The 7,456-nt window shown below is 35.5% G+C and overlaps 7 non-coding genes across 7 annotated transcripts; all 7 read left to right on the forward strand.

Annotated features, from left to right (window-relative positions):
• Positions 1–895: 895 nt before the first annotated feature.
• Trnay-gua lies at positions 896–983 on the forward strand. The gene is given in 2 exon segments: positions 896–932; positions 948–983. It is a non-coding gene; the product is annotated as a tRNA-Tyr (tRNA).
• Positions 984–1,812: 829 nt separating this feature from the next.
• Positions 1,813–1,900, forward strand: Trnay-gua. Its single transcript is given in 2 exon segments — positions 1,813–1,849; positions 1,865–1,900. It is a non-coding gene; the product is annotated as a tRNA-Tyr (tRNA).
• An 826-nt stretch (positions 1,901–2,726) lies between these two features.
• Positions 2,727–2,814, forward strand: Trnay-gua. The gene is given in 2 exon segments: positions 2,727–2,763; positions 2,779–2,814. It is a non-coding gene; the product is annotated as a tRNA-Tyr (tRNA).
• Positions 2,815–3,640: 826 nt separating this feature from the next.
• Trnay-gua lies at positions 3,641–3,728 on the forward strand. The gene is given in 2 exon segments: positions 3,641–3,677; positions 3,693–3,728. It is a non-coding gene; the product is annotated as a tRNA-Tyr (tRNA).
• Positions 3,729–4,555: 827 nt separating this feature from the next.
• Trnay-gua lies at positions 4,556–4,643 on the forward strand. The gene is given in 2 exon segments: positions 4,556–4,592; positions 4,608–4,643. It is a non-coding gene; the product is annotated as a tRNA-Tyr (tRNA).
• Positions 4,644–5,471: 828 nt separating this feature from the next.
• On the forward strand, positions 5,472–5,559 carry Trnay-gua. The gene is given in 2 exon segments: positions 5,472–5,508; positions 5,524–5,559. It is a non-coding gene; the product is annotated as a tRNA-Tyr (tRNA).
• An 842-nt stretch (positions 5,560–6,401) lies between these two features.
• On the forward strand, positions 6,402–6,489 carry Trnay-gua. The gene is given in 2 exon segments: positions 6,402–6,438; positions 6,454–6,489. It is a non-coding gene; the product is annotated as a tRNA-Tyr (tRNA).
• The last annotated feature ends 967 nt before the right edge of the window (positions 6,490–7,456 follow it).

Raw genomic sequence — 7,456 nt, forward strand, 5'->3', positions numbered from 1 at the left:
TGGAATTTGAAGTGATCCTTTGGTCGTTGGTAAGTATCCATTTCTAAGGATAATATATTTCACATTGCTATAAGTATTTCTTGTTCAATCTAGTAACTTTTAAAGCACATTTATTTTTCCTTGGATAGCTCATTTGGTAGAGCATGGGACTGTTGATAGCGTAAATGGCCATCTTTTGATCGTTGGTTCAAATCTGACTCTAAGGAGGATGAATTTGTTTATATTTTTAAAAAATTTACTGTCATCAAATGAAAAAATTCCTACTAAAGCGGAGTTCCTTCAATAGCTCTTATGGTAGAGCATGGGAATGTAGATATTACAAACGATCATCCCGTACTCGTTGTTTCAACTCTGACTGGAAGGAGGAAGAAATTGTTCATATTTTCGAAACGTTAACTGCCACCTCATGAACAAATACCTAGAGAAGACGTTTTCTCTAAATAGCTTGGATGGTAAAGCCTGGAAATGTTGATTTTCAAACCATCTTTTGTTCGTTAGTATGATTCCACCTCGAAGGATAAAATTCTTTAAAATTTTGTAAGTGTATCATGCTAATTCTAGTAACTTTTAACGCAGATGTATTTTTCTTTCGATAGCTCATTTGGTAGAGCATAGACTGTTGATAGCGTCAATGGCCATCTTGTGGTCGATGGTTCAAATCTGACTTGAAGCAGGATGAATTTGTTTATATTTTGAAAAACATTTATTGTGAGCTAATGAAATAATTTCTAAAGGAGGCTTGTGCCTTTGATAGCTCTAATGGTAGAGCATGGAACAGTAATAATTTAAAGTGATCCCTTGGTCATTGGTCCTATTCTAATTCAAAAGATTAGGTTTTTACATATTTGAAAGTATTTTTTTTAATTGTAGTAATTTTTTAAGTAGAAACATCGCTCCTTCGATAGCTCAGTTGGTAGAGCATGGGACTGTAGATATTACAAATGGTCATCCCGTGGTCGTTGGTTCAATTCCGACTCGAAGGATAATGCCTTTGTTTATTTTTTTAAAAACATTTACTGTCACCTAATGAAACAATTTCTACTAAAGCTCAGTTCCTTGGATAGCTCAGGTGGTAATACGTGGGGTTGTACATCTTAAAGTGATCCTTTTTCCTTTTTTTAATCCCGCCTTAAATAATAACGTTCTTTACATATTTGTAAACGATTCTTGCTAATTCTGTTAACCTCCCACGCATAAACGCTGCACTTTCAATAGCTCAGTTGGTAGAGAATGGGAGTGTAGATAATAAAAATGGCCATCAGGTTGTCGTTGACTCATTTCCGACTAGAAGGATAAAGAAATTGTTCATAGCTTGGAAACGTTACCTGCCAACCTATTAACTAATACCTACAGAAGACGTATTCTCAAAATAGCTTAGATATTAAAGCATACGACTGTGGAATTTGAAGTGATCCTTTGGTCGTTGGTAAGTATCTATCTCTAAGGATAATATATTTCACATTGTTATAAGTATTTCTTGTTAAATCTAGTAACTTTTAATGCAGATTTATTTTTCCTTGAATAGCTCATTTGGTAGAGCATGGGACTGTTGATAGCGCAAATGGCCATCTTTTGGTCGTTGGTTCAAACATGACTAGAAGGAGGATGAATTTGTTTAAATTTTTAAAAAATTTACTGTCACCAAAAGAAAAAATTCCTACTAAAGCGGAGTTCCTTCGATAGCTCTTATGGTAGAGCGTGGGACTGTATTTATTAAAAGTGATCCCTTGGTCATTGGTCCTATTCAAGGTTTTTACTTATTTGAAAGTATTTCTTTTTAATTGTAGTAATTTTTTAGGTAGAAATATCGCTCCTTCGATAGCTCAGTTGGTAGAGCATGGGACTGTAGATATTACAAATGGTCATCCCGTGGTCGTTGGTTCAATTCCGACTCGAAGGATAATGCCTTTGTTTATTTTTTTAAAAACATTTACTGTCACCAAATGAAACAATTTCTACTAAAGCGCAGTTCCTTGGATAGCTCAGGTGGTACTAAGTGGGGTTGTATACTTTAAAGTGATCCTTTTTCCTTTTTTCAATCCCGCTCTAAAGAATAACGTTCTTTACCTATTTGTAAACGATTCTTGCTAATTCTCTTAACCTCCCACGCATAAACGCTACACTTTCGATAGCTCAGTTGGTAGAGCATGGGAGTGTTGATAATAAAAATGGCCATCAGGTTGTCGTTGACTCATTTCCGACTCGAAGGATAAAGAAATTGTTCATAGCTTGGAAACGTTACCTGCCACCCTATGAACTAATACCTACAGAAGACGTATTCTCTAAATAGCTTAGATATTAAAGCATACGACTGTGGAATTTGAAGTGATCCTTTGGTCGTTGGTAAGTATCCATCTCTAAGGATAATATATTTCACATTGTTATAAGTATTTCTTGTTAAATCTAGTAACTTTTAAAGCAGATTTATTTTTCCTTGGATAGCTCATTTGGTAGAGCATGGGACTGTTGATAGCGTGAATGGCCATCTTTTGGTCGTTGGTTCAAATCTGAATAGAAGGAGGATGAATTTTTTTATTTTTTAAAATTTACTGTCACCAAATGAAACAATTCCTACTAAAGCGGAGTTCCTTCGATAGCTCTTATGGCAGAGCGTGGGACTGTATTTATTAAAAGTGATCCCTTGGTCATTGCTCCTATTCTAGGTTTTTAATTAATTGAAAGTATTTCTTTTTAATTGTAGTAATTTTTTAGGTAGAAATATCGCTCCTTCGTTAGCTCAGTTGGTAGAGCATGGGACTGTAGAAATTACAAATGGTCATCCCGTCGTCGTTGGTTCAATTCCGACTCGAAAGATAATGCCTTTGTTTATTTTTTTAAAAACGTTTACTGTCACCTAATGAAACAATTTCTACTAAAGCGCAGTTCCTTGGATAGCTCAGTGGTAATACGTGGGGTTGTATATCTTAAAGTGATCCTTTTTCCTTTTTTCAATCCCGCTCTAAACGATAACGTTTTTCACATATTTGTAAACGATTCTTGTTAATTCTGTTAACCTCCCACGCATAAACGCTACACTTTCGATAGCTCAGTTGGTAGAGCATGGGAGTGTAGATAATAAAAATGGCCATCAGGTTGTCGTTGACTCATTTCCGACTCGAAGGATAAAGAAATTGTTCATAGCTTGGAAACGTTATCTGCCAACCTATGAACTAATACCTACAGAAGACGTATTCTCAAAATAGCTTAGATATTAAAGCATACGACTGTGGAATTTGAAGTGATCCTTTGGTCGTTGGTAAGTATCTATCTCTAAGGATAATATATTTCACATTGTTATAAGTATTTCTTGTTAAATCTAGTAACTTTTAAAGCAGATTTATTTTTCCTTGAATAGCTCATTTGGTAGAGCATGAGACTGTTGATAGCGTGAATGGCCATCTTTTGGTCGTTGGTTCAAATCTGACTAGAAGGAGGATGAATTTGTTTAAATTTTAAAAAATTTACTGTCACCAAAAGAAACAATTCCTACTAAAGCGGAGTTCCTTCGATAGCTCTTATGGTAGAGCGTGGGACTGTATTTATTAAAAGTGATCCCTTGGTCATTGGTCCTATTCAAGGTTTTTACTTATTTGAAAGTATTTCTTTTTAATTGTAGTAATTTTTTAGTAGAAATATCGCTCCTTCGATAGCTCAGTTGGTAGAGCATGGGACTGTAGATATTACAAATGGTCATCCCGTGGTCGTTGGTTCAATTCCGACTCGAAGGATAATGCCTTTGTTTATTTTTTTAAAAACATTTACTGTCACATAATGAAACAATTTCTACTAAAGCTCAGTTCCTTGGATAGCTCAGGTGGTAATACGTGGGGTTGTACATCTTAAAGTGATCCTTTTTCCTTTTTTTAATCCCGCCTTAAAGGATAACGTTTTTTACATATTTGTAAACGATTCTTGCTAATTCTGTTACCTCCCACGCATAAACGCTGCACTTTCAATAGCTCAGTTGGTAGAGAATGGGAGTGTAGATAATAAAAATGGCCATCAGGTTGTCGTTGACTCATTTCCGACTCGAAGGATACAGAAATTGTTCATAGCTTGGAAACGTTACCTGCCACCCTATGAACTAATACCTACAGAAGACGTATTCTCTAAATAGCTTAGATATTAAAGCATACGACTGTGGAATTTGAAGTGATCCTTTGGTCGTTGGTAAGTATCTATCTCTAAGGATAATATATTTCACATTGTTATAAGTATTTCTTGTTAAATCTAGTAACTTTTAAAGCCGATTTATTTTTCCTTGAATAGCTCATTTGGTAGAGCATGGGACTGTTGATAGCGCAAATGGCCATCTTTTGGTCGTTGGTTCTAATCTGACTCGAAGTAGGATGACTTTGTTTATATTTTTAAAAAATTTACTGTCACCAAAAGAAACAGTTCCTACTAAGGAGGAGTTCCTTCGATAGCTCTTATGGTAGAGCGTGGGACTGTATTTATTAAAAGTGATCCCTTGGTCATTGGTCCTATTCAAGGTTTTTACTTATTTGAAAGTATTTCTTTTTAATTGTAGTAATTTTTAGGTAGAAATATCGCTCCTTCGATAGCTCAGTTGGTAGAGCATGGGACTGTAGATATTACAAATGGTCATCCCGTGGTCGTTGGTTCAATTCTGACTCGAAGGATAATGCCTTTGTTTATTTTTTTAAAAACGTTTACTGTCACCTAATGAAACAATTTCTACTAAAGCGCAGTTCCTTGGATAGCTCAGGTGGTAATACGTGGGGTTGTACATCTTAAAGTGATCCTTTTTCCTTTTTTTAATCCTGCCTTAAAGGATAACGTTTTTTACATATTTGTAAACGATTCTTGCTAATTCTGTTACCTCCCACGCATAAACGCTGCACTTTCAATAGCTCAGTTGGTAGAGAATGGGAGTGTAGATAATAAAAATGGCCATCAGGTTGTCGTTGACTTATTTCCGACTAGAAGGATAAAGAAATTGTTCATAGCTTGGAAACGTTACCTGCCACCCTATTAACTAATCCCTACAGAAGACGTATTCTCTTAGTAGCTTTGATATTAAAGCATACGACTGTGGAATTTGAAGTGATCCTTTGGTCGTTGGTAAGTATCTATCTCTAAGGATAATATTTTTCACATTGTTATAAGTATTTCTTGTTAAATCTAGTAACTTTTAAAGCCGATTTATTTTTCCTTGAATAGCTCATTTGGTAGAGCATGGGACTGTTGATAGCGCAAATGGCCATCTTTTGGTCGTTGGTTCTAATCTGACTCGAAGTAGGATGACTTTGTTTATATTTTTAAAAAATTTACTGTCACCAAAAGAAACAGTTCCTACTAAGGAGGAGTTCTTTCGATAGCTCTTATGGTAGAGCGTGGGACTGTATTTATTAAAAGTGATCCCTTGGTCATTGGTCCTATTCAAGGTTTTTACTTATTTGAAAGTATTTCTTTTTAATTGTAGTAATTTTTTAGGTGGAAATATCGCTCCTTCGATAGCTCAGTTGGTAGAGCATGGGACTGTAGATATTACAAATGGTCATCCCGTGGTCGTTGGTTCAATTCCGACTCGAAGGATAATGCCTTTGTTTATTTTTTTAAAAACATTTACTGTCACATAATGAAACAATTTCTACTAAAGCTCAGTTCCTTGGATAGCTCAGGTGGTAATACGTGGGGTTGTACATCTTAAAGTGATCCTTTTTCCTTTTTAATCCCGCCTTAAATAATAACGTTCTTTACATATTTGTAAACGATTCTTGCTAATTCTGTTAACCTCCCACGCATAAACGCTACACTTTCGATAGCTCAGTTGGTAGAGCATGGGAGTGTAGATAATAAAAATGGCCATCAGGTTGTCGTTGACTCATTTCCGACTAGAAGGATAAAGAAATTGTTCATAGCTTGGAAACGTTACCTGCCACCCTATTAACTAATCCCTACAGAAGACGTATTCTCTTAGTAGCTTTGATATTAAAGCATACGACTGTGGAATTTAAAGTGATCCTTTGGTTGTTGGTAAGTATCCATCTCTAAGGATAATATATTTTACATTGTTATAAGTATTTCTTGTTAAATCTAGTAACTTTTATAGCAGATTTACTTTTCCTTGGATAGCTCATTTGGTAGAGCGTGGGACTGTTGATAGCGTAAAAGGCCATTTTTGTGGTCGATGGTTCAAATCTGACATGATAGAGGATGAATTTGTTTATATGTTGAAAACAATTTATTGCGAGCTAATGAAATAATTTCTACAGGAGGCGTGTGCCTTTGATAGCTCTTATAGTAGAGCGTCGGACTGTAATTATTAAAAGTGATCCCTTAGTCATTGTCTCAATTCTAATTCGAAGGATTAGGTTTTTACATGTTTGATAGTATTTCTTGTTAATTGTAGTAACTTTTTAATCAGAAGTATTGCTCCTTCGATACCTCAGTTGGTAGAGCATGGGACTGTAGATATTACAAATGGTCATCCCGTGGTCGTTGGTTCAACTCCGACTGGAAGGAGGAAGAAATTTTTCATATTTTCGACACGTTAACTGCCACCTCATGAACTAATATTTAGAGAAGACGTGTTCTCTTATTAATAGCTTAGATGGTAAAGCATGGGACTTTTGATTTTCAAGTAATCGTTTGGTCGTTGCCAAGACTCCAACTCAAAGGATAAAATCTTTTACAATTTTGTTAGTATTTCATTTTGATAGTTGTAACTTTTAATGCAGATTTATTTTTCCTTTGATAACTCATTTGAAAGAGCATGGGACTGTTGATAGCGTAAATGGCCATCTTGTGCCAAAATCAAAATCTGATTAGAATGAGGATGAACTTGTTTACATTTTTAAAAACATTTACTGTGACATAATAAACTAATTCCTAAAGGTGAAATGAGCGTTTGATAGATCACATGGTAGAGCGTGGGAGTGTAGATGTTAGAATGGATCCTTTGTCATTGGTTCAACTCTGGCTCTTAAGATAACGTTTTCTTACATAAATGCAAAGTTTTATGTTAAGTCTGGTATTTTCCCAGCAGATTCGCTACTCCTTCGAAAGCTCAATTGGTAGTACATGGGATTGTTGATAACGTACATGGCCATCCCGTGGTCTTTGGTTCGACTCTGACTCGAAGGATGAAGAAATTCTTCATATTTTGTAAACGTTTACTGACACCTCATGAACTAATACCTACAGAAGACGTGTTCTCTCAATAGCTTAGATAGTAAAGCATGGGACTGTGTATTTTGAAGTGATCCTTTGGTGGTTGGTATGACTTTAACTCGATGAATAAAGTTTTTTACAATTTTGAAAATATTTCATGTTAATTCTAGTAACTTTTAAAGAAGATGTATTTTTCCTTGGATGGCTCATTTGGTAGAGCATGGGTCTGTTGATTGCGTAAATGGCCTCAACTCCGGCTCTAAAGGATAACGTCATTCCGTTGTCGTTGGTTCAACTCCGACTCGAAGGATGAAGAAAT

The sequence above is a fragment of the Xenia sp. Carnegie-2017 genome, unplaced genomic scaffold (genome assembly GCF_021976095.1).
Source record: "Xenia sp. Carnegie-2017 unplaced genomic scaffold, XeniaSp_v1 HiC_scaffold_16, whole genome shotgun sequence".
Taxonomy (NCBI): Eukaryota; Metazoa; Cnidaria; class Anthozoa; order Malacalcyonacea; family Xeniidae; genus Xenia; species Xenia sp. Carnegie-2017.